Source organism: Pinus tabuliformis, chromosome 8 (assembly GCF_031772625.1).
Source record: "Pinus tabuliformis cultivar Carrire ecotype Pingquan chromosome 8, CPIR1, whole genome shotgun sequence".
Classification (NCBI taxonomy): domain Eukaryota; kingdom Viridiplantae; phylum Streptophyta; class Pinopsida; order Pinales; family Pinaceae; genus Pinus; species Pinus tabuliformis.
Window position 1 is genome coordinate 431,117,027 of NC_142294.1, and position 25,157 is coordinate 431,142,183.

Here is a 25,157-nt window from a genome sequence, read left to right on the forward strand (position 1 = left end):
TTTCCCCAGGTCACCTGTTTGGAATGTAATTCAGGAGTCTACAAAAAGACCAACTTCCTCAGATCATATCTCCTCAAATATAGCACGAAAAGCTCTGAAATTCGTATCCGAGGTTTAGCGTGATTTCTTCTCAAATGGGTTTTTTTTTAGCTTCTGTAATGTTGCAGAAAAAAAGGTTATAGCGAAAATTCCACGATGACCTATTTGGAGCAGCGAAACCCTAGAATCCAAAGCTCTGATACCAAATGTTATGAAACTAGCTCAAGAAAAGATAGAAAAGATAGATCAACACCTTAGAATTTAGCCTCTTCGAGGGGGAAACCTCCTTTACATTACATAAATGAACAATTCTTGGATGATTCAAATGAAAAAACCTCCTTTCTATATATAGGAGTCTAAGGAGTCACAATATAACCCAGCCCACCTAACAATAATAATATAAAGCCACAAAAATAACAATAGAGGGATTCTATGGGGCACAGTAATAACAATATGGGGATAATAGGGGCACAACAATATTAATAAGGGATGCAACTACAATAGTAATGGGGTAATCACTAGTATTATAGGGACCCAACATTCCCCTCTCCTTCAAAAGCAGTAAGACAAATGTGTACTATGCTAGGACACACTGGTTATTGCAAGAAGTTTATAAAAGGATATGCGCAAATAACTGCGTCGATGGAGAAGTTGTTGAAGAAGGATGTGACCTTCCAGTGGGATGAAGAATGCCAGAAGAACTTGGATGTGCTAAAAGAAAAGATGGTAACTGCACCGAGTCCAGTTTTCCCATACTGGAAGAAAGAGTTTCATGTGCGTGTTGATGCATCTTGCATAACTTTGGGAGTAGTACTAGCACAACTAGGAGCAGGGAATATTGATCATCCCATAGAATTTGAAAGTAGGAAGTTGTCTAAGGCATAAAATAATTACAACACAACAAAAAGGGAGGGGTTAGCTATGGTGTATGCACTACAGAAGTTCAAAAATTACTCGTTGGGAGCACATTTTAATATGTTCACAAATCATTACGCGCTGAAGTACTTGATGAATAAGCCTATTTTGGGAGGCGAGATCTATCGATGGCTTTTATTATTCCAAGAATATGACTTCAAAGTTATAGTGAAGCCGGGAAGATTGAATGTTGGGCCTAATCATCTATCCAGGATAGAGACAGGAGAAGAACCTACGAATATTGAAGATAACTTTCTTGATGCACATCTATTCGCAATTAAAGTTGTAGATGATCACTTCGTGGATATTATTCAGTTTTTGTCCACAAGAATGGTGCCTGCGGAGTACACTAAAAAGAAAAAGAAGGAATTGGTGGTTCGAGTAGCTGATTTTTCGCGAGACACTTGTATAAAATGGGACTGGATGAAGTACTCCACAGATATGTCCTTGAACATGAAAGATAGAGCATTATGATAGAATCTCATGGAGGAGTCACGGGTGGGAATTGTGCAGGAAAATCTACTGCGCAGAATAATTTGAGAGCCGAGTTATGGTGGCCTATAATGCATAAGGAAGCAAAAGACTTTTGACAAGCATGTGATGTATTTCAAAGGATAGGAAAGCTGTCTAGAATAGATGAAATGCCACTAGTACCATAGGTGGCTTTTCAACCTTTTGATAAATGGGCAATTGACTTTGTTGGACCTATCAGTCTGCTAAGGAAAAGGATTGGTGCAATATATATCATCACTGCGACTGATTATTTGACAAGGTGGGCCGAGGCAAAAATTGTAAAGGATTGTAGTGCAGAAACTACTGCGAAGTTCATTTTCGAGTATATATTGTCTAGATTTGGTTGTTCAAAGATCTTGATGAGTGACCAAGGGACACATTTTTTGAATAAGACGATTGAAGCACTAACTAAGGAATTTCAAGTTTACCATCAGAAGAGAACTCCCTATCATCCTCAGGAAAATGGGACAATGGAAGCTTTCAATAATATTTTAGAGAATGCATTGACCAAGGTGTGCAATGTAAATAGAGATGACTAGGAATTGAGGATTCCAGTCGTGTTATGGCCATACATAACGACATGCAAGAAATTGATTGGGCAGACAAGAAGAAGTTATGCCTATGGAATACATTGTGTCGAGTCTGAGAATTGCCGATGTCACAGATATGGTAGACCCCAACATCATGAAGGAAAGAATGTCATACATACTAGATTTAGAAGAAGATAGATTCATAACAGCATTCCATCAGCACGTGCAGAAAGAGAGGGAAAAATCCTAGCATGATAGGCACATCAAGAAGAAGATATTATGTGAAGGGGATCTTGTATTATTATATGAAAGTAAGTTCGCGAAGTTCCTGGGAAAATTCAAAACACATTGGTTTGGGCCATATATCATTAAGAACATTTCGGATGATGGTGTTGTTCAGCTCGCGAAGTTGAATGGTTAAATGATTCCAAGATGAGTGAATGGTAGTAGATTGAAGATATACAGGGACGACTATGTCTATTGAAGGAATGGAAGTCTTAGTGCCACCTACAGTTGAAAGTGGGCGCAGGAGTATAAACTACTTTGTAGGAAGGGAATTCATCGAAGGAATATTTTTGTGTGATACTCAGGAGTATGACAGAGTCCAAAGGAGCTGCGACAAAGAAGAGGTGACTGCGCCAAAGGGGAAATCTGAAGAAGTTAGCCGGAAATGTGACCATTAGAAGGAAAAAGGGCACAATTCAAAGGAAATTACCATTGAGAGATGCGGGAGAGAATCATTTATGAAGCACAAATGGTTGTCTCTAGCCCATACTTGCATTAAATGAGTAAAATCTAAGCCAATCATGAACTTAAAGATTTCAAAATTGTTATAAAAGCTGCATCCCGCGCCACATTTTACACTTTTCTGCTTAGAGAGATAAGAAATTGCACCTAAGTGAAGAAGAGCTATTGCATGTCTAAGAGGAGCTGGGAAGAACTGGTTAGTACATTTACAGAGAAAGGGCTAGCTGGTAGCATGGAGTCACAAGCAGGAAAGACCGTAGAGGTGAATGTACCCATGTCCCTGATGCGCTTAAGGTCACTAAGAAAGGTGTATGTACAACCGCAAGCACAACCACAAGCATAGGCACAACCAAAATCGTAGTTGCAGAAGAAGAGACCAACTAAGGTCTCTGTAGCAGAATTAAGAACATCACCACGGAAGAAGACACAGAAGGAAGTGTGGGTGAAAAACATGGAGGATAAAGGTAAAAATCCCATGCAAAAAGGAAATAAAGTGATGCATAAGGAGGGACCTTAGCAGGTCCACGACAGTGAGGAAGAAGCTTAGTTTTAGTGGAAGGAGATAGAGGATGTGGAGATTCCCTCTGTTCTCCTAGTGTACATGCCACCGAGAAAGTCAAGCATAAAGCCGGTCAGGAGCCAAAGGAAGGGAATTTTGCTACCTATACGCCGCTATTATCAGAGGAGATGCCTTTTGAAGGAGAAGTGTTGGGGAAGATCCCCCAGCTCAAAATGGAAGATTGGGATTTCAATGATAGAAACAAACACCCGCAGTTTGAGCCCAGTAGGTACCTGAAGAAAGTGTACTACCTAGACAACAGAGTTACAATATTGGAACTGCAACAATGGGTTGCGAGAGTACAAAGAGCAGAGCTTTTGAACATGTTGAATGCACCATACTTCGATCAAAACCTGTTTAGTACAATCTGTGCATGATAGCTCCTCATACTAGTACATGATGATTGTATTTGGTTAGGGACGAGGATCTCAATTGATGAGGTGCTCATTAGAAGAATAATAGCATTTCCATATCAAGGAAAGGACCCCGCGAATGAATTCGTAGGTAAAAACAAAGACAAGGAGATGACCCATATGATGAAAGAAAAGTTTGGATTAGTGAAGAAATTCCATGGATATGAGATAAAATCTATCAAGGATTAGGGTGTGTGCTTCGTCGCACAAATTTTAGCGGGGAAGATCATGAGGAAGTGCAGGGCCAATGAGGTTCCTACAGCAGTAGTTTCATTGACATAACAATGCAACGCAAGGGTCCAGTTCATCTGGGTTTCCTATCTATGCAGGGAGTTTTTGATGGATTGCAGGGAAGCATAGGAAGAAGGAAATACCTTCCACTATTCTTGATTGCTAATTCTTATTGCACTTATTGCATGGAAGGAGCCAGAATATTCTCAATTTCCGACTGTTGAGGTAGATGTATGTGAAGCAGCAAGGTATGCTTCACTATGGTTTACAAAGGAGCCGACACGTGAAATAGAGAACAAGATATTATTTGTATTCATGGCGATGGATCTGCATATGGTGGTGAATCAGTATCCTAGACTATCACCAAGCTTGTATAAACAATACTGTCACAACGTGGAATTCAAGGCAGAATTTCACAGGGTGTATGCGAAAGGGAGGAAGGATCCAACAGAGACATGGCATCCATTTCCATACCTGGTAACAAAAGATGATCTCCTCACAGTAGTGCAGGATTGGACAGAGGAATGGATGACACCAGAGCATCGCGGGGCTGAGGGCGTTTTTGCAGGCAGTGAGGCAAGCAGAGCAGGTAACCTAGCCGTTGTAGCTTTAATAAAGACTCGAAACAACCTACAGAGTCAGGATGCTACACGTGCTAGTTGCGACACTGAAGTTTGAAGCAGCAACAGACAAAGAGCAAGCCAAAGCATGGTGTTGTGTCTAGATGAATGTCATTGCGCTACCCCTCCAGATGTTGCATGACTTTCATGAAGGTATCACTGCAGAATTGCAGGAAGGAGAGAAGCATATGTCGTTGTTAAAAGAAAAGGCGGAGTCATAAAAAACATCAATGCAGAAGGAAATGAATAAATTATCCAAGGATAGGGAGGAAGAAAGAAAGCAACGAGAATAGCTAGAGAAAGCCATTGTTGAGACTTGCATCACAATTCCGGACATGTAGGTCTGTGAGGATGAAGCACTAGTAGAAAATTTTGTGAAGCTCGCCCTTGTGATCAAGGACTCAAAGAATGCTATGTCTAAGTTAAAATTTGAATACAAAGTGAAGATATCAGAGCTGCAAATAAGGTTTCAACCAAGCCACCAGAGGTTCGAGAGTAGAGACAAAGGGACCTCAGTGCATCTTTGAAAGGCATATAAGATACGGTGGTAGATTGTGGAAAACCGTTTGACGATACGATGCAGATTTGGACCTCACTGCGGGAGGATCCAAACATCCTGAGGATTAAGGAGGAATTGTAGGCCAAGTAGAAGCGACACGATGAGATTCTGGCAGCTGTGAATACCTTACCAGTCTTGCAAAGGTTTGGTAGCATTTCTGAAGGAAAGAACCTCTAGACGCAAATAGATGATCTTCATAGGAAAGCACATATCTTGCAGGAGAGGACTTAGTCATGGTAGGAGGAAGCCCTAGAACTTTCATAGGCAGTGGACGAAAGGCTAAAGGAATTAAAGAAAACGGAAGCAATACTCCAGAAGATGACTGGCCCTACTACAGAAGCTTTACTGAAGAAGGTGCGCCAGGAAGAAAAATTGAAGGCAAAAACGCTCCAATAGTACAACATAGTGTACAACAAGATCACAACAAAGATCAAGCGCATCAAAGTTGAGTGACTCGGGAAAATTCATTGGTGAGTGTTGAGGTCCTATTGGGTATTGCCCAACTTGGTCCAAGTTTTGGGTAAAATACCCTGCAAAAGAAAGAGCGGACCACGTAGAGCTGGCACAGATATATTCATCACACAGACTTTTAGGACTTTGGGGATGGGATAAAGCCCTTATTTTGGAACGAATATCGGGTATTAGTCATTGTTTTGTGGATCCATGGTATGTGGACCATGGTTTTTGTAAAGATGAAATGTATTTAAGGAGATGTAATACTTTTTAATCGTAGGAGGTAATATCATAAGTGAATTGAATCTCTTTATTCGCGTCTGTAGTAAGTTGGGGAAGGCTCCATAGCTAAGTGCACAGAGGCCTAGAAGAGTCTGTGGCTGAGTATGCAAATCACCTATAGTTGGGTGCATAGGTCGAAGACGTATATGTATTGAAGATTTGTATTAGTAAAGAAGAAGTTTTGGTGAAGAACTGTATATCTTTCTGTGTTCAGAGTTTGTTTTTGTTAGTATTGTTATGTATGTTTTTCACTAAATTATGCAAAGCACTATAAGATATATTGTTTTTTGTTAGAGTTTATGGGTTTAATGTGATTTTTTAAAATTAATCATCTACGCGAAGTTCTTATGCGTGTGAATTTATACGATCAATATATAGAGTAGAAGTAAACACATAGCGCCACTGCGCGGATATCCCTTCGGTTGTAGAAGCCTGGTTCTGCAGCTTCCCATATCTGCTTCAGGTGAGATTGCGATTTGCTTACGGGTCATTGCCAAAAGGTCCATTAGTTGAGGGTTTTGTTGGTGTGCAACACGCTCTAAACCTGGGTCAAGCCCCCCTCAAACCAACATTTTTATACAATATTTCTTTTATGCATCATGCCATATTGTGAGTTTTCAGTATTATACTATTTTATTGCAATATTTCTCTTAATCATTGTGAAATATTCCTTTGCCATTCATGAAGTTTCCTTTGTTAAACAACTTGGATAAAAATTACATTAATGCATTCGATCTCATGAGAACTCTGCATTTGAGCATGCTTGGCCCAGAGTAGTACGAGGATGGATGACTTTCTGGGAAATTTTAATTTTTATTCTTGTTTCAATATTTAAGTCACATTCCTCCTATGATCTGGACCACTGGTATCATAACATTCTTCTCTTGCCTATTTTTTTGTGCATGTCCCCAATGAGGTTAGGGTATAAGGAGTTTGGACTCGAACTATTGCAACTTTTGCATGACCGTCCTCATCAACCCTGGAACCTTTGCATGGAAGATGAAAAGAAAAATGACAAAGAATGAGATCTTGTCAACATTTTTATACAATATTTCTTTTATGCATCATGCCATATTCTGAGTTCTTGGTATTATGCTATTCTTTTTGCAATATTTCTCTTAATCATTGTGAAATATTCCTTTGTCATTCATGAAGTTTCCTTTGTTAAACAACTTGGATAAAAATTACATTAATGCATTCGAGCTCATGAGAACTCTACATTTGAGCATGCTTGGGCCAGATTAGTACGAGGATGAGTGACTTTTTGGGAAATTTTAATTTTTATTCTTGTTTCAATATTTAAGTCGCATTCCTCCTATGATCTGGACCACTGGTATCAGGTAGTCTTCTCTTGCCTATTTTTTTGTGCATGTCCCCAATGAGGTTAGGGTATAAGGAGTTTGGACTCGAACTATTGCAACTTTTGCAAGACCATCCTCATCAACCCCAACAACCTCGCATGGAAGATGAAAATAAAAATGACAAAGCATGAGATCTTGTGAATATAATGCTTGAGGAAGCACTTACACGACAGACAAGTGAGATGATGGACACTTCCGTTGAGATCCTCGGATGACTCCCAACAATGGTCCAAAAACCTTCAACAAGTAGTTCGACACCCTTCCAGGTACAAGTTAACTTCGATATCCCCCTATTTGAACAACAAATAGATGAAAACACTTTAGAGAAATTGTTGAATCTGCTAGAGGGCTATTATGCAGTCCAAATTTTTTCCGATAATGAGAAAATGAGCTTTGCACTCCTAAAAACTCTTCCCCATGTCAGAGATTGGTGGGAAGGTTAATGGGAGAGACGCAACAAAGACAAGTCTAGGGTATACAAGGTAGGCCCCATCTAGGCTACGTTTTTTTGGATAGCCTCAAAGACCAATACATGGTGTGGACCACACTATGACAGGAAAGGTACCAAGTAGTACCAAAGTTCACAAACATCTTTCATACCTTGTGAACCAAGTTGGGTATCAAAGACTCCAAGCAACATATGGTGCTTAAGTATCGTGGACGTATGCATAGATACATCCAAACAAAAATGGAGCTCCTGGACATATCCTCACTTGATGTAACATACCAATATGCTTTCAAAATAGAGAAAAAATTTAAATAGAAGAAGTGAGACATTGGATCTACAAATCATTCACAACTGGAGCAGGGTAAGGGACAAATCCAGGGTGGAACGCACTCCCAGGAAAACCCATCTAATATGTAAACAAATAATGGTTATGGAAAATCAAAGGAAGGCATTGGGAGGTGGTTTAGGTCCACAAAGTCCCTCACAAAACACATGAATGTTGCTTGAAACAATCATTGTTGGCATAGCTTAAAGCGAAACAAACAAACTTTGGCTCCGAATGTAATTCAGAACAAGATAAAATAAAGTTTATTATTGATGCAAAACCCAATGGCACTGCTTCCACCACCAAGATCCAATGAAGTGATCCCGGAGACCCAGAGGAAGGTGAGCATCTCTTCCACTCACAAATATGGGTGAAGGGTACTCCACTATGTTTCATTTTTTACAATGAGAGTCAAAAGAACCTCATCTTAGCAAAGTTTGTTAAGAATTTGGACCTACCAACAATACCACACCTGTAGCCATACACCATCAAATGGATCCACCAAGGACGAGATCTACGCATCAACCAATAATGTCACTTGCCCTACAATATCAAGCCTTTCATGGACAAGGTACTATGTGATGTTGCTCCCCTTGAAGTGTGTGATGTTCTTTTAAGACAACCTTATATGTGGAAACATTATGTTGTTTATGAGTCTCGACCCCATAGTGTCGTTATTACTTTGGGGAACCAACTCTACAAGATACTAGAAGTAGTTCTGACTACTGCAATTTCATTGATCTCAGCAAAATAGTGCAAGAAAGTATTCTCCCATATTTCCAAGTTTGTCCTTTCCATGGTTCAGTCAAAAGGTGAACAACAAGTCATTGCAACCACTAAGACTTCAATACAATACCTCTCTACAAAACACAACCATTTGGATAAACTTGTAGAATGGCCAAAAGATATATTCACCTTACCTACAAAGGTGCCTCTACTCTTCCAAGTTAAGCATCCACTTACACTGAATGGAAAACTTCCCTATTTTCAATGTGGTGACAAAAAATCTCTTTACAAGTCTATTGATTCTTTTGAGACATGTTTAAGGTTCCACCTAACAATCCCCATGGATGTCACTTTTCAGACTGCATCTTCACCAACAAAGTACCCCCATCGAGAAACCAAATTTGTTAAATGATTTCAACACTTCCAACAACAGGTTCATGATACCCCACCATTAGTCAATGCCAAGTACAAACAATGAAATGGCCAACATCAGGTTCTATGTCAGTTTTAGGATACAACTGATGGGATTATGGACACCAAGATGAGGGTACTCACTAGCATAACATACAACTCTATCGAGTGGTTAACAAAGGGAAGCTTCTTCACTAGGGCAAGTGGTTCACTAGGAACGAAGTTCAATAGAAATTTCCTCATGTGATGAGGGAACTTTACACAATGGGGACCATTGCTTCTTAAGAGAGGAGTATTGATCAAAGCTTGTCTCTTCGTGAACGATACCCATAAATGGTTTAAAAGTAAACTATCCTTTTTCTCATAACGTAGTATCATGGTATATTACCCATTTCAATAAATATTTGAGTTCCTCTTGTATTATTATTTTACAATATTTATCTTATGCATTGATTTCTTGTTATAATTTTTTTATACAATATTTCTTTTACGCATCATGTCGTATTATCAATTCTTATTATACTATTTTTTTGGAATATGTCTCTTAAGAATTGTGACATATTTCTTTGTCATTTGTGAAATTTTACTTTGCTAAAAAACTTGGATCACAATGACATTAATGTGTTATATCTCATGAGAAATCTGCATCTTAGCATGCTTGGGCCAGAGTAGTACGGGGATGGGTGACTTGCTAGGAAATTTTAATTTTTATTCTTGTGCCAATATTTAAGTCTCATTGCTTGTATGATCTAGATCTATGGAAAATATTTGTTTTCCTTTGCTACTCCAATCTCACTCCTCGAAATCTCGAGGTCATGATTCTCTTTCACTAACTCTGCAAAATCATCATTAAAATATAATTAAAAGTATATCAAATTGGCATGCAAAACCCAAGTTACAAAACTGTTGAAAACAAAATTTTTATTTAAAATTCAATTTAATAATCAATAAAAACTAAATTTAAGCTCTCAATGACTCCCTGTTGTGATCTTCTTGGAAATTGGGAAATTTGGAAACAAATTCTTAACCATAAAAATTTCCTGGCAAATGAAATTCCCTCAAAAACTCACTCTAAAAATCAAGTTGTTGAAAATTCACAATCTTGATTTATGCTAATTATTTGGAGCATTAATATCCATATTTAGTCCAATAATTGCTTCTAGAATGTTCTTTTTTGAATTTCCTTTCCAACGAGTCCTCTTGGGCCTGATTCGGTGCCATGGATATCGAGATATGATCTCCCAAAGTTAAAGTTCTAAAACTACTTGAACATTGTTTAACAAAAAGTTATGAGCTTGTCTCTTTTTTATTATTACTTTTTGTTTTAATACTTAAAAAATAGAACATTAAAGTAAATCACGAGTGGAGGTCAATGTATTAATGCATTAATGTTTATAATCGAGGACCTTTAAAAATAGAATATATTAAATATTTAAACTTAGTGGAAGTCTATGTGCGATTTTTATAAGTGGAGAAGGGAGGGACTCCATGGATGAATGACCCACCATAATATTTTATTCTTTAAAATTAATACCCCTAGCCAATGTGGAGCCATTCATAAGTGAAATGAAGTTAACTTAAATTTTAATATCCACAAGACTAGATATAGTCTATGAGACCACTAGCTTTCCTGCTTTTTTCTTTTTGCAATTCAATCCTCTTATTATTCAAATTAATGATGAGCTGACCCAACCTTCTAACAGTCCCCTCATTGAAAAGACAATGCCAAGGAACTAATGTTAACATACTGTTGTAACTGTCTCTAATGTCTCTGAAAGCATCACATTCCAAAATGAAATGTTTTTCTGATTCCACTGCCCCAGAAGTGCAAAAAGTACACACCCATTCTTCCCAAGCTTCTTTAGGTCTTTTCCACCTACCTATTTCGCACCGTAGTTGATGCGAGTTAGTTCTTAATTGAGCAATAAGAATCTTTGCTCTCCATGGAATGCTAGCTCCAATGTACTATTTTTGTTGGAGATCACAAGTGGGGTTGAATTCTTCAACATAGTACTTCTTCTTTCTACCCAACTCTTTTCCCCATATACGCTTACGAAACTTCTCCATAATAAAACTCTTTAAATCCTTGATATTTGTGGGACATGCATTGAGGTAAAGATTCCAGTTTTGCATCCATATGTTGTTTTTTTCTCATCCATGATTTCTTTCTTTCTTTCACTCATTCCTTCATTGAAGATAACTTTAAGCCATCTACCTTCTCCCATTTGCTCAATTCTTTGTAGATACCTTATGAGACACACCATAGCAATTTCTTCGATGGAAGTTGCTCATGTTTCACTCAACATTACCTCATAAGAAACTGAACTTTTTATTTTAAACTTGCTCATGATCAAGCATTTTTGGATTTTCTCAACTTGCTTCCATTTTGAGACAGGGATGCTGCTAGCCCACACTTCACACCCATATAATATCACTAGACAAACTAGGAGCCCAAAAATCACTTTAATTATTTTCCAATCCCATAACTTTGCCTCTCTACATCTGTTTTGAAGAGCATATAGTGCTTTCCACCCTCCTAAAATTCTCTTCTTTCTGCAATGCTCCCAATTAAGCTTGTTGTTGAAATCAATCCCGAGGTACTTGTATTCATTTACTTCTTCAAGAATGTTGCCTTCAAAGAAGAACATATACTGGCTCTGCTTCTTTTTATTTGAGAAAATCATTATTTTGGTCTTGCTGATATTGACTTGTATCCCCACTTTTTTACAAGAATGCTCAAGGGAATATAGGTGCATCTGCAATCCCTGGGATGATTTAGCAATCAATACAAGGTCATCAACATATAAAAGAAGCTTTATCACAAAATCCCCCAACCGAACACCATCCCCACCTTGCAGATTTAGCCACTCTTCCAATTTATCAATATATAAACCAAAAAGAGTAGGGGATAAAGTGTAGCCTTGTTTGACTCTGATGTCACTTCTAAAGCTTTCTAAAATGCCTGCTGAATTTCTAATTTTGACTTTCACCCCTTCATAGAGCCTGTGGACAACAACTTTATAAGGCAAAGGAATTTCAAGTTCTTCCATTCTACTCCACAGCTTATCTCTAGGGACCATGTCAAATGCCTTTTTGAAGTCAACAAAGCAGAAAAATACTTCTTCTTTTCCCTCCCAAACCTTTTCAATAATGCATCTCAACGTGATACCATGATCCACTGTAGAATGCTTCGGCCTAAAACCTGCTTGCCCTTTTGCCCTCTTTTCTTTGACTTCCGCCCACTTACTGATTCTATTTTCTACCATGTCACTGAAGAGTTTTGCAAACAAAGGATTGATCATAATGGTTCTATATTTGGAAGGATTATTAATATCTCCACTTTTAAAAAGGGTTATTGTTAGATTAGTTGCCCAATCTCTTGGGAATCCTTGTCGAATGATGTTGTTGAATATTTCCATGATGTGCGGTACAAGAATGTTCATTCGCCACTTTCGATACTCTGCTTGAAGTTCAACCAAGTTCTTTGCCTTTCCTATTTTCAACTTCTTATGCCTATCTCTACTTGCTCCTCCTCTGATTTTTTTTCTCATAAAGTTGTCTTGCATAATCAAACCATCGATTCGCTGTAATATTATTTTCAATGTGCTTCTTCCTTTGTTGAAGTTCATGTGAAGGAGAGGGCCCACACATTAAACTTTTAAAATATTAAAACCATGAAACATCATCTGGGACCTTTCTTCCTCGGGAGTTTTAGAAAGAGGCTCGATGAGAAGCCTCTAGGATTTTTATGTTTTGGGGAATGGGAAAGCTTGACATAAAAAATTGAAGTGGAGTACCATGAATATCTCTATCCTGGGAGTTTGTGAATGAGCTTGTTAAGAAATTTCTGGGGACAAAAATCATAGTTTTAGTTGTTCACATGTTTATGATAAGTCACATTATATCTTTATAGTTTTATGGGCTCCCTTTCCATAAATTTAATGGACCATGAAGTTTTCACATGAGATTTGAGAGGAGAGCAGTCATATGTTTTATTTCATATGTAGGGTTTTATTTCATATGTAGGTGTGTGTTGTAGGTTGTTTTATATACATGTTATGTGAGGCTATGAAAATATAATAAATTTAAATCAAAATGTTCGAGGCTTACGTGGGTAGAGTGGATAATGGAGGAGATCACGTGATGGAGGAGAGAGAGGCCCATGGAAAAAGGTAAAGAAGGGCCCCACGAATCACATTTTATTTTAGAAATTTAGACTAAAAAATTGCGCCCCCCTTACATCATGCTATGTCACCCGGACCTTTTCATCTTGGGGGTTTTCGAATGAGCTCTTTAAGAAAACCCATGGATATTTATGTCTCGGGGCCCTGTCATGTGGTGTGGAATTTCCCATCTCGGGACAGATCACAAATGCGGTGGTTCATTCATTTATATTTTTATTATAATATTTTTTAATTATGTTTACAAACTATAATTTATAATTACATTATATTACATAATTTACAATATATTTTTAAATATAAAATTTTAGAATTAAATAAATAATAAAATTAATTAATAAGTCATTAAATTAAATTTATATTTGCATTAAATTAATAATTAAAGAAATTAATTAAATTATATATACATATTTTAGTTTATTTGATTTATACAATTTTATAAAAAAAATTATAAAATACATATATGCATGTTTTTATGTCCATGTGATGAAAACAACTCAAAGTTCTACCGAGCATAACTTTCAAACTGTGTAGTAGAATCAAGCAATTTTTTTGTCGTTAGAAAAGTTGTTAAAGAGATAAAGCAATGGAGCCATAAGAAACAAAAACCAAAGAAATTCAAAACCACTCAAATTGAAGCAAACTAAAACAATCTAAATGTGACATTATAAAATTTATATGGATGACCCCATAATTTAGAAGAAAAAAAAAGGGATCTATTAAGGCATTAACAATTGGTGACACACAGGGATGAAGAAATTATCTCTTATATGTAAATAATATGATCGAATTTATCAAAAGTTGGAATGATGAGTTTCACATCATCCTTAGACATCAAAATTTTACTTATAGGTCCCACAAAAATAGATCAAGCAATATAAGCTCTAAAATATAAGTACTCAACATCAACACAGTCTAAATTCCACAAATCCAAACATAGGGAAAATTATTATTTTTTATACTTTCCTTCTACTGTTGGATAGAAGAGGTAGGTCTAAGGATTTTTTGAGATTAGTATACATCCATTTAATTTAAATTAACAGTTTTTCCTCGACATTGGTTCATTTCCCACAAGTGTTCATAGCTCCCACAAAAATGTATCGACACCATACAAGCATGGTTCCACTACCAACGAGCATCCATAGCCGTAATGGGTTTACTTGTACTTTCCACACCTTTTGGTGCTTTCAACTCTCTTGTGTGCCACCTTTTTTATTTGCCTGGTTAGAGAATTGCATTTGGCAATTGCGTGAAGAGAGCGGGGTGGTGTGAGAGATGTTTTTATTTAAACAAATAATATTTCATGCTAGTTAGGTTTGACTCCATAGTACTTCCATATATCTACCAATGTAAAGGATTTATTTAACTAGGAAGGGCATATGGAGGAATTCAAGGAAAAGATTAGAGTTTATTCTTTCCTTCAGAAAGATGAACCATACTACTTGGAACAAATTAAGTGTTCCTCCAAAGAATTTGGGTCAATGAAAGGAAAGGAAGCTTCATAAAGATGATCTTTTGGATAAAAGAAAACCCACTCAAGTAAGAGAGTATAGGTTACCCATAATCGTCATTTGATGATGTATGGAAAAATATTCCACCATATAGATTTTGAAAACGTCATAAAATCCAATGAAAAGCAAAGCAAGTGAAATCAAATGCTTGCAAAGAGTACAAACGTAAGACTACGCTAATGTTGCAAAAAACAAAACTAAAACATGAATAATAAAAATATGAAAAATACTTAAGAAAGGAAATAAAAATCCGAAAGAAAGCCATAAATATATGGAAACTTCAACAAGGAAAAACAAGAAAATATATCTCAACATATAGAGATAATATTAAGTTAATATGTGTGTTTTCATTTATGTTGAGAACAAGATTGTTTATGTCTTGCATAGTTGTAATTAATTAGGCGTTTGTTGCAAAATTCTAACCAAAAGGAAATTATGATTTCAAATGTACTCATGAGAATTCACCACGATATTAATCCTTTATCATCTTTTACGTCATCAAAATAAATAAGCTTTAATGATAGGTTATTTAAGGATAAAGCTTAAAATACAAATTTAATGAAATGCAAGATAAGGAAGATGATAAGAAAGGAATGAGAGGAAATGTAAAGTGATTACCTTGGTGGTGACTTGATTTTAGCATGAAAATCTTCACCAAATACATTTAAGCACTAAAATAAACCAAACTTTGCTTAATCTAAATCTAATTAAAGGATTAAAAAATGAAAAGAAGAATCTTCAATGAAATCATTGAAGTCTGCAAAAGATAAAAATTAAAATTAGAAACAAGGTAACAAAACGAAAAGAATTAAAATCATAATGCAAACAATTCGAAGATGAAAATAAACATATGTATGTACCTTGGTGAATTTCATTGCAGTTTACCTCGAAGGCCTTCACAGTCTCCAAAGATAATGATTTAAAGAAGTAACTCCTTCTCATGCAAGTTTTACAAAGTATATAATACGCAAGAAGAAATTACATTCTCCTTAAAGATTTGCATATGTTGAAGCTCATCTGATTTGTTCAATCTAGACTAAGGCAAGTGCCAAACCAAGGAAAAATGATCACCATAAAATAAATGGTTTAACGTTCATAATTAGTATTCAATGAGATATCAATAATGAATAAGAATCATCAAAAATTTCAGATTTGTGCTTAAATAAAGATGCTTTTAATAAAATGAAAACAATAAAATATGCAAGAGTGTGCGTTGCTTTGCATTTCAGCTATTGGTATCCTCTTTGCAAGGTTTGATTTGAGTTATGTTCCTCATACTATCTAGGTTAGATGAAAGCTCTTTGATTGTATATTAGACCTAAGTCTTACTTTAAATCTCAATTAAACAAAGTCAAAGTCCCATCTTATGTGGCAAATTTTATATATATGAAGAGGACTCAAACTTTTGTATAGTGGGCCTTTTTAACATTAGAATGGGGCAATATATATAACCAAAATAGTGGAATAATCCCAAATCAACATAAACTAACATTAACCCAAATTACCTTAGCACTAGTGTTGGTGGAGAGGGGTTATGTAACCAAGGACTCGGACTAACTTCCAATCTCATGAATTTACAAATCAAAACAAATGTAGAGTAGAACACATATACAAATTCATTGTTCAAAATTAACCAAAGCATAACTTATTAAAATTAAAATTATGATGAGTACCAAAATATTTCCTTGAACATGTCCGATGAATGAGTTGATTTTGTTGACATGCTTTAAACCACTCTTTTCCAAGAAAAATTAAAGGCTCGTCACTAGTTTATTTCATACCTACATTATTTAGTAAGTAAAACAAAAGCAAACCAATTAAACTAAACTAATCCTACTCCTACTCCTACTCTATAGGAAATAGATTAAAACTAAGTAAAACCATATTCCTAGAGGAGCCAATCAAATTCTTTTATTCTTCTAGCAATATGTACATCCAATATTAGTAGCAAAAATAAATTTATTACTAGACTGTTAAAAGAAAAATTTAGCCTATTATGCACATCTATTTCTAATAGGTTCAAGAAAAAAAAATACTTACAAGAAACCTTGCTTGAAACAAATTCTCCAACCATATTTCAATTGGAACATAAAAATTAGGATGGACATCTCTTAAATAGTGGAGGATATGCGAAGAAGGAGAGGATAAGGGGTCAAACTGAAATGATATACCTTTAAATGTTGTAGCTTGTGTTATCACTTAGGTTGTTCCCAAAAGTTGTAAGAAAGGGAATACAGCCGAGGTAACCATAGACCAATCTTTTAGATACAGAATCTAGCCAATCTGTATCCAGAGAGGGCTCTCTCTTTATGATTTAGCTTTATTTTTAAAGGTGTTAGGCTAGTTATGAAGTTCAAGGGTTTTGTTTTGAGTTTGGGTGGTGAGATTCAATAGAACAGTGAGGTAAAACAGAATAGTTTCAGTCCATTGGGCATGATGGAGTCAAAGAAGATAGGCTTGCTGGATTTGGTTTCTAACAGAGGATGGTTGTTGGGTCCCTATAATACTAGTGATTACCCCATTACTATTGTAGTTATACCCCTTATTTATATTGTTGTACCCCTATTACCCCCATGTTGTTATTTCTGTGCCCCATAGAATCCCTCTATTGTTATTTTTGTGGCTTTATATTATTATTGTTAGGTCGGCTGGATTATATTGTGACTCCTTAGACTCCTATATATAGAAAGGAGGTTTTGTCATTTGTATCATCCAAGAATTGTTCATTTATGTAATGTAAAGGAGGTTGCCCCCTTGAAGAGGCTGAATTCTAAGGTGTTGATCTATCGTTTCTATCTTTTCTTGAGCTGGTTTCATAACATTTGGTATCAGAGCTTTGGATTCTAGGGTTTCGCTGCTCCAAACAGGTCATCGTGGCATTTTCGCTATAAATTTTTTTCTATGACGTTTCAGAAGTCGCAAAAAAACCCATTTGAGAAGAAATCACGCTGAACCTTGGGTCCGAATTTCAGAGCTTTTCACGCGATATTTGCGGAGATATGATCTGAGGAATTTGGTCTTTTTGCAGACTCCTGAATTACATTCAAAATAGGTGACCTGGGGAAAATCGTCATAACTTTCTCTCTGGGGATCGGATTGAAATTTCGTAAGAAGGTACAGAAAGAGGACGGACTGTAGTTTCTTGTATGCGTGTTTCAAATTCAAAGGTTGAAACAGTGACTCGTGGCACGTCGTACAAGTTCGCTCTACTGAATTAGTCTAAAAGCAAGTCACTGTGGGAGATTTCACATAACTCTTCCTTGGAGAATCCAATTTGGGTCAGACTTGTGGCATTGGAAAGAGGACACAAAAGGCTACTACAGGTCGCAATTTCAGAACTGGATGATCCGAAATTACAGAGATACATCAGATTCAATATCAGGCTTCTATAAAGTGAAAAAAGGTGTGTAGTTTTTTTTAACTTTTTGTGTAAACTTGGTTTAACGGAATTCAAAGGGCATAGTAAAGCATTATTATCGGTAACTGATGCCCCGAGGAAAGAAAATGCAAACACCTAGTAAGGAACCTGAAAGCTCTAGCATGACTCATGAAGAAGAGGAAGAAATGCTACATGATATATCAAAATTACAAGAACAAGTGCAACAAATGTCACGCTCACAAAAGCTAACAGAAGCTAAGATAAGTGGCGTGGAATCTAAGATAAAGGGCATGTAAGCTAAGATGGATGATTCGAAGACAGATTTGAAGAGAGACATGGCAGAATTGAAGACAGATTTGAAGACAGACATGGCATATTTGAAGACAGATTTGACAAATTTCCTACAAGAAATACTTACTAATGGTGAAAAGGTTGTAAAGGAAACTCATGATGTGAACAAAAGTAATGTTAATCATGATTCCATAGACGCTAATGTTGGATCGAAGACCCACCATATTCCAAAAATCGATATGAGGAAGTTTGATGGCAAGGATCCCGCCACATGGATATTACAGATGGAGCAATTCTTCGATCTCAATAATGTGCAAAACACACAAAAGGTACGTATGGCAACTGTATATTTGGAACCAAATCAGTTTGTATGGTATCAATGGCTTTGCTCTCGTAAAAATTTATCACTTGGGCAATTTTTACAAAAGAATTGATAGCACATTATGAAGATACAAAAAGCAACACTTTTTTTAGCCAATTGATAAGTCTCAAACAAAAGGGTTCAGTAATGGAGCACATTGAGGAGTTCCAAAAATTGAACATAAGGGTAAAAGATATTCCAGAGGAGCATAGGATTGATGTGTTCATAGGGTCTTTAAAGGATAATATCCAACATGATGTTCGCCTTTGGGAACCTGATTCATTAGAGAAGGCATTCAGGTTAGCAAGAAAAATGGAAAGCAAAATTATGGCAACCAGGAAGCATACCACTCACAACTATAAAGATGGAAGTGTTGTTGCCCCTAGTCTTCCACAACCTATAAGGTTGACACCACAACAATTGGAAGAAAAAAGAGCAAAAGGGCTTTGTTACAGTTGTGATAGCAAATACACTAAAGGTCATAAGTGTGCTGAGAAGAAATTATTCTACATAGATTGTGAAGAGGAAGAAGAAAAGGAGCAAGAAAGGTCAAAAGAAGAAGATATACTCCAGGAACAAAGCCTAGATGAAGAACAAATAAATCCGACCATATCTTGTAATGCATTGGCGGGAATTACCACTCCTCAAACCATCAAGATAGAAGGACAAATCAAGAAGAAAAAGGTAATAGTGTTGATTGATTCAGGAAGCACCCACAATTTTATTCATTGTAGGGTAGCAAAAGAATTGAATTGCTTCCTATATCCAGCACCAGAGTGTCAAGTGATGATTGCAAATGGAGGAACAATAAATTGCTCTGGAAAGTGCCATAATATCAAGCTATCCATGGGAGAATATGTATTGACTAGCCCAATGCTTTCCATTCCAATGGGAGGTGTTGATGTTGTACTAGGAGTCCAATGGCTACAATCCTTGGGTACAATAGCTTTTAATTTTCAAGAACTTTTCATCAAATTTTCTACGGAAGGAAAGGAAGTTGAATTAAGGGGTATTGCAGGGAAACCAGGAAAGATAATCAGCTCTAATGGTATGACAAAGCTTCTAAAAAAGGAGCAAAGAGGTGTAATTGCACAATTATGTTCGCTAGATGTTTCCACATCGGAATCATCTATTTCTCCAGATCTCCAAAAAGTCCTGGACAATCATTCCAAGGTATTTGAGACTCCCAAAGGTCTCCCACCTATGCGTGATCATGATCATGCTATTCATCTGATTCCAGGAAGTGTTCCTCCAAACATCAGGCCGTACAGATATCCCTATGTCCAAAAAAGTGAAATTGAACGTATGGTTGCAGAAATGCTAGAGGCTGGTATAATTCAACCAAGTCAAAGTTCTTTCTCTGCTCCAGTAGTATTGGTGCACAAGAAGGATGGATCATGGCGCATGTGTCCGGATTATAGGGAGCTCAACAAGCTCACTATTAAAGATAAGTTCCCCATTCCTGTCATTGATGAATTACTGGATGAATTGCATGGATCAATTTACTTCACCAAGTTGGATCTTCGTTTGGGATATCATCAAATCAGAATGAAGATTGAAGACATTCCGAAAACGACATTTAGAACTCATGAGGGTCATTATGAATTTTTGGTCATGCCTTTTGGCCTTACCAATGCACCTTCAACATTTCAAGGTTTGATGAATTCAATTTTCAAACCATTCCTTAGAAAATTTGTGTTAGTATTTTTTGATGATATACTAATCTACAACAAGTCTTGGAAGGATCATGTTGAACATGTTGACAGGGTGCTACAACTATTGGAGGAGAAACAATTATATGCAAAAAGATCCAAATGTTTCTTTGGAGTCCAGGAGGTGGAATATTTGGGTCATATTGTATCTCATGAAGGAGTTAAGGTAGACCCTAGCAAAATTAAAGCCATTAAGGAATGGAAAATCCCCACATCCATAAAGCATCTGCGAGGATTTCTTGGGTTGACAGGGTATTATCGCAAGTTTGTTAAGAATTATGGGAGAATAGCAGCACCTCTAACAACATTATTGAAGAAAGATGCATTTTCATGGACTCCGGAAGCAACAAAGGCCTTTGAACATCTTAAAGAGGCAATGTGCCAAGCACCGGTCTTAGCTACACCGGACTTCACAAAAACCTTTATTGTGGAATGTGATGCTTCAGGAAATGGAATTGGTGTTGTTCTAATGCAAGATGAAAGACCCATTGCTTTTGAAAGTCGTCCAATCAAGGGAAAGTTTTTAAGCAAAGCTATTTATGAGAAGGAAATGTTGGCAATACTCCATGCACTTAAGAAATGGCGACCCTACCTAATGGGAAGACACTTCAAGGTAAAAACGGATCATGATAGCCTTAAATACTTTTTAGAACAAAGATTATCCTCTGAAGAGCAACAAAAGTGGGTCACAAAGATGTTGGGTTATGACTTTGAAATCATCTACAAAAAAGGGAAGCAAAATGTGGTGGCAGATGCACTCTCAAGAAAGGATGAGGATGTGGAAGCATTGTTGTGCGCCATTTCTATTATCCAACCAGATTGGATAAACGAAGCAAGGGAGGAATGGAAGAATGATGAAGAAGTGTGGGCACTTATTCGAAAGCTACAACAAGATTCCAGTACGTCTGATACATTTAGCTGGCAAAATGATTCATTATGGTACAAAGATCGCTTATACCTCTGTAAGAATTCCCACTAAAACAAAAGATTCTTATGGAATTGCACACTTCTCCCTTAGGAGGGCACTCAGGATTTTTAAAAACTTACCACAGGGTTAAGAAGGAATTTTTTTGGGATGGCCTTAAATCAGATATTCAAAAGTTTGTGGTGGAATGTTTGGTTTGCCAACAAAATAAAGTTGAAACAATTAAGACACCGGGTCTATTACAACCTTTATCCATTCCAAGCCAACGTTGGGAGGAGGTTTCAATGGATTTTATCACAGGTTTACCCAAGTCTGAGGGAAAGAGTGTCATCATGGTGGTAGTTGACAGACTTACCAAGTATGCACACTTTTGTGCATTATCACATCCATTTAAAGCCAGTACAGTTTCTACTGCATTTATGGAAACAATTCAAAAGCTACATGGAAACCCAAAGATTATTGTAAGTGACAGAGATCCCATTTTCACTGGAAATTTTTGGACAGAATTATTTTCTTGTCTTGGTACTCAGTTAGCTCATAGCTCATCTTATCATCCTCAATCTGATGGGAAAACTGAGATAGTAAACAAATGTTTGGAAGGATATCTTCGTTGCTTTGTATCTGATAAACAGACACAATGGGTCAAATGGTTGCCTCTGGCTGAATGGTGGTATAACACTTCCTTCCATACAGCAACAAAAATGACCCCATTTATGGCACTTTATGGGTATCAACCACCATCCATCACATCATATTTAAGAGAAAATTCTAAGGTTCAGGCAGTGGAACATCACATCGAACATCAACAACAAGTCCTCCAACTCTTAAAGGATAACCTCGTGTTGGCACAAAATAGAATGAAACAACAGGCAGATCAACATCGCAGTGAAAGAAGTTTTGATGTAGGTGATTGGGTATTCCTACGGCTACAACCATATAAGCAAATGTCCCTAAAGCAAGCTAAGAAGGATAATAAATTATCACCAAAGTATTATGGTCCGTACAAGGTGTTGCAAAAGATTGGTACTATGGCATACAAATTGGAGCTTCCTGCAGCTTCTCGATTGCACCCAGTTTTTCATGTTTCATGTTTAAAGAAGGTTATAGGCGACAAGCTCCCAGTTCAAACAATATTGCCAGAACTTGATGAGGAAGGAAAAATTATATTGGAACTGGAAGCAGTCACAGAAACAAGAACTTGACAGCTACGAAATCGATCAATTTCAGAGTATCTTATCAAGTGGAAGAACTTATCCGCTGAAGATTCCACATGGGAGGATGAGAATTTTATGCAGAAGTATTCAGAACTACTCAAGCGTTGAGGACAACACTTTTTTGAAGGAGAGGGGCATGTTGGGTCCCTATAATACTAGTGATTACCCCATTACTATTGTAGTTATACCCCTTATTTATATTGTTGTGCCCCTATTACCCCCATGTTGTTATTTCTGTGCCCCATAGAATCCCTCTATTGTTATTTTTGTGGCTTTATATTATTATTGTTAGGTCGGTTGGATTATATTGTGACTCCTTAGACTCCTATATATAGAAAGGAGGTTTTGTCATTTGTATCATCCAAGAATTTTTCATTTATGTAATGTAAAGGAGGTTGCCCACTCGAAGAGGCTGAATTCTAAGGCGTTGATCTATCTTTTCTATCTTTTCTTGAGCTGGTTTCATAACAATGGCATCACAGAGCAAGGTAGTCAAACAGGGAACAAACAAAAGATTTGAAGCAGATGGAATGGGCTCAAATGGGTTAAGGGCAGTTAAGAATCCTTCAACATATTGAAAGAGGGAAAATGGATGATTACTAATAAGAAGCAGTTAAGAATTCCTTAGCAAATACTCAACATGAGAGAATAAGGAAACAAGAGCAATTAAGAATTCATTATTTATGCTAATTCTAAAGAAAACACAGAGAATAATAAAGACTGAGAACAAAGTGCAGCTAAGCAAATTCTGAATTAACCTTTTTCTTTACCATTCAGATTATGAAACATAGGTGATATAATAAACATGAAAACTGTAAAACACAAGATATAAGGGACTTATTGATCCAGAGGTTGATTCAAGAATTCTGTGACAAGTCCTCTGTTTCAATTCTTCATCTAGTAGGTCCAACAACAGTTGATTCTAACAGCTTTTTATTCCAAAGTATCTGAGTTACAGCAAAGTCTAGAAAATCCACACACACCCAACCTCTTCAATACTCTAATGGAGGGGGCATTTATACAACAGAATATGTACAATCAATATCTCATAACAATTGTGAGATAATATCTAGTTTTAACCTAAAATAGTTTACAAGTGACATAGAAGCGGCTTGAGAAAGATAACTGATGTTGTGCTGGAGGCTGGCTCTTTACTTCGGCTGACAGCTGTCTTCTGTAGTAGCTCTGCGCCCACTGCCTATCTTTACTTTGCATTAAATTCTGATCTACCCTCTTTAATTCTGTCCTGACATCTTCAATGCTCGTCTGATACACTTTAATGCTTGAACTGATACTCTTTGACTTGCTTTGATGCTCTTTAATGCCGAACTAACCCCGGCTCACCGCTGTTTCATATTTCGCCTAAAATTTCCTTTTTTCCAAGGACAACAGCGCGGCTTAGGATATCTTCATGGCTAGTATGTCTAGTTCTGTGGAGATTTGCTAAGAAACCACAGTAAATGATGCACTGATAGCCGATTTGTTTGGAGATAGCTTAAAGGGTACCTGTGTTTTCAGAGGAACACTGCAGGCTGTAGTTTGAATGGCCGTGAGCCCGTCGGTGTAGCCCTTTTTGGTCGGAGGCGGTCTGAACCTGGAACATTTGATTTTGGTTTCTTTTACGCTTGGAGTGCGATATAGAGAAAATGCAATAAATGCAATAAATAAATGCAATCTTTCACTTTCACTTTCGTATACTAAATAAATGCAATCTTTTGATTTTGATGTCTTTGAATCTAAAAGAAACAAATGAGCAAGCATGGAAAAACTGGTTGATCCAAACAATTGTGATCTATGTTCGGTAGTGAAAAGAAATCGAATCAATACCAAAGATTGGTTCAATAATTGTCACTAAAAATCAACCAGAAACAAGCAATGGGGAAGGCTCAATCAAACCAACAAGAAAGTTGCAAATGAACCTTGGGCAAACCAGCAACCAAGCCAATTGATTTCAAGAACTTGAAAGAACGAACTAGGTCACATAGGCAAAAATGCAAGATTCATTCAATAAAGCCAAAGAAAGAGTGCCTTAACCATAAACAGTGAAAAACAAGCTTCTGAGCAAGAGGAAAAAAAAGTAAAGGATCAACAGGACTGGTGAAAGGAGTCAGAATTGAAAAAATAAATTCTATAGGAATCGTTGCGAGGACAACACAAGCAACTAGCGCTAATCAGCAACTAGCTATAGCAACAAAGTGACGTCGTCGTGGAAGTACACGTCTTTCCCACAACATACCGATTTCAGGAGTCGTCGCGACTGTGCGATGGTATTCAGCAATGCACAGTACTTTACAAAAGAGTGATCGCAACGTCAGCGCTACTGTTAAGCTATTTTCTGCGATGATATTAAAAACAATGACAGACGAACAAAAAACTCCCAAACAAAAACCAGTCAATCCAATAGTCAATAGAGGGATTTCCCAGATCGATCTAGGTGACCCAAAAGATTGA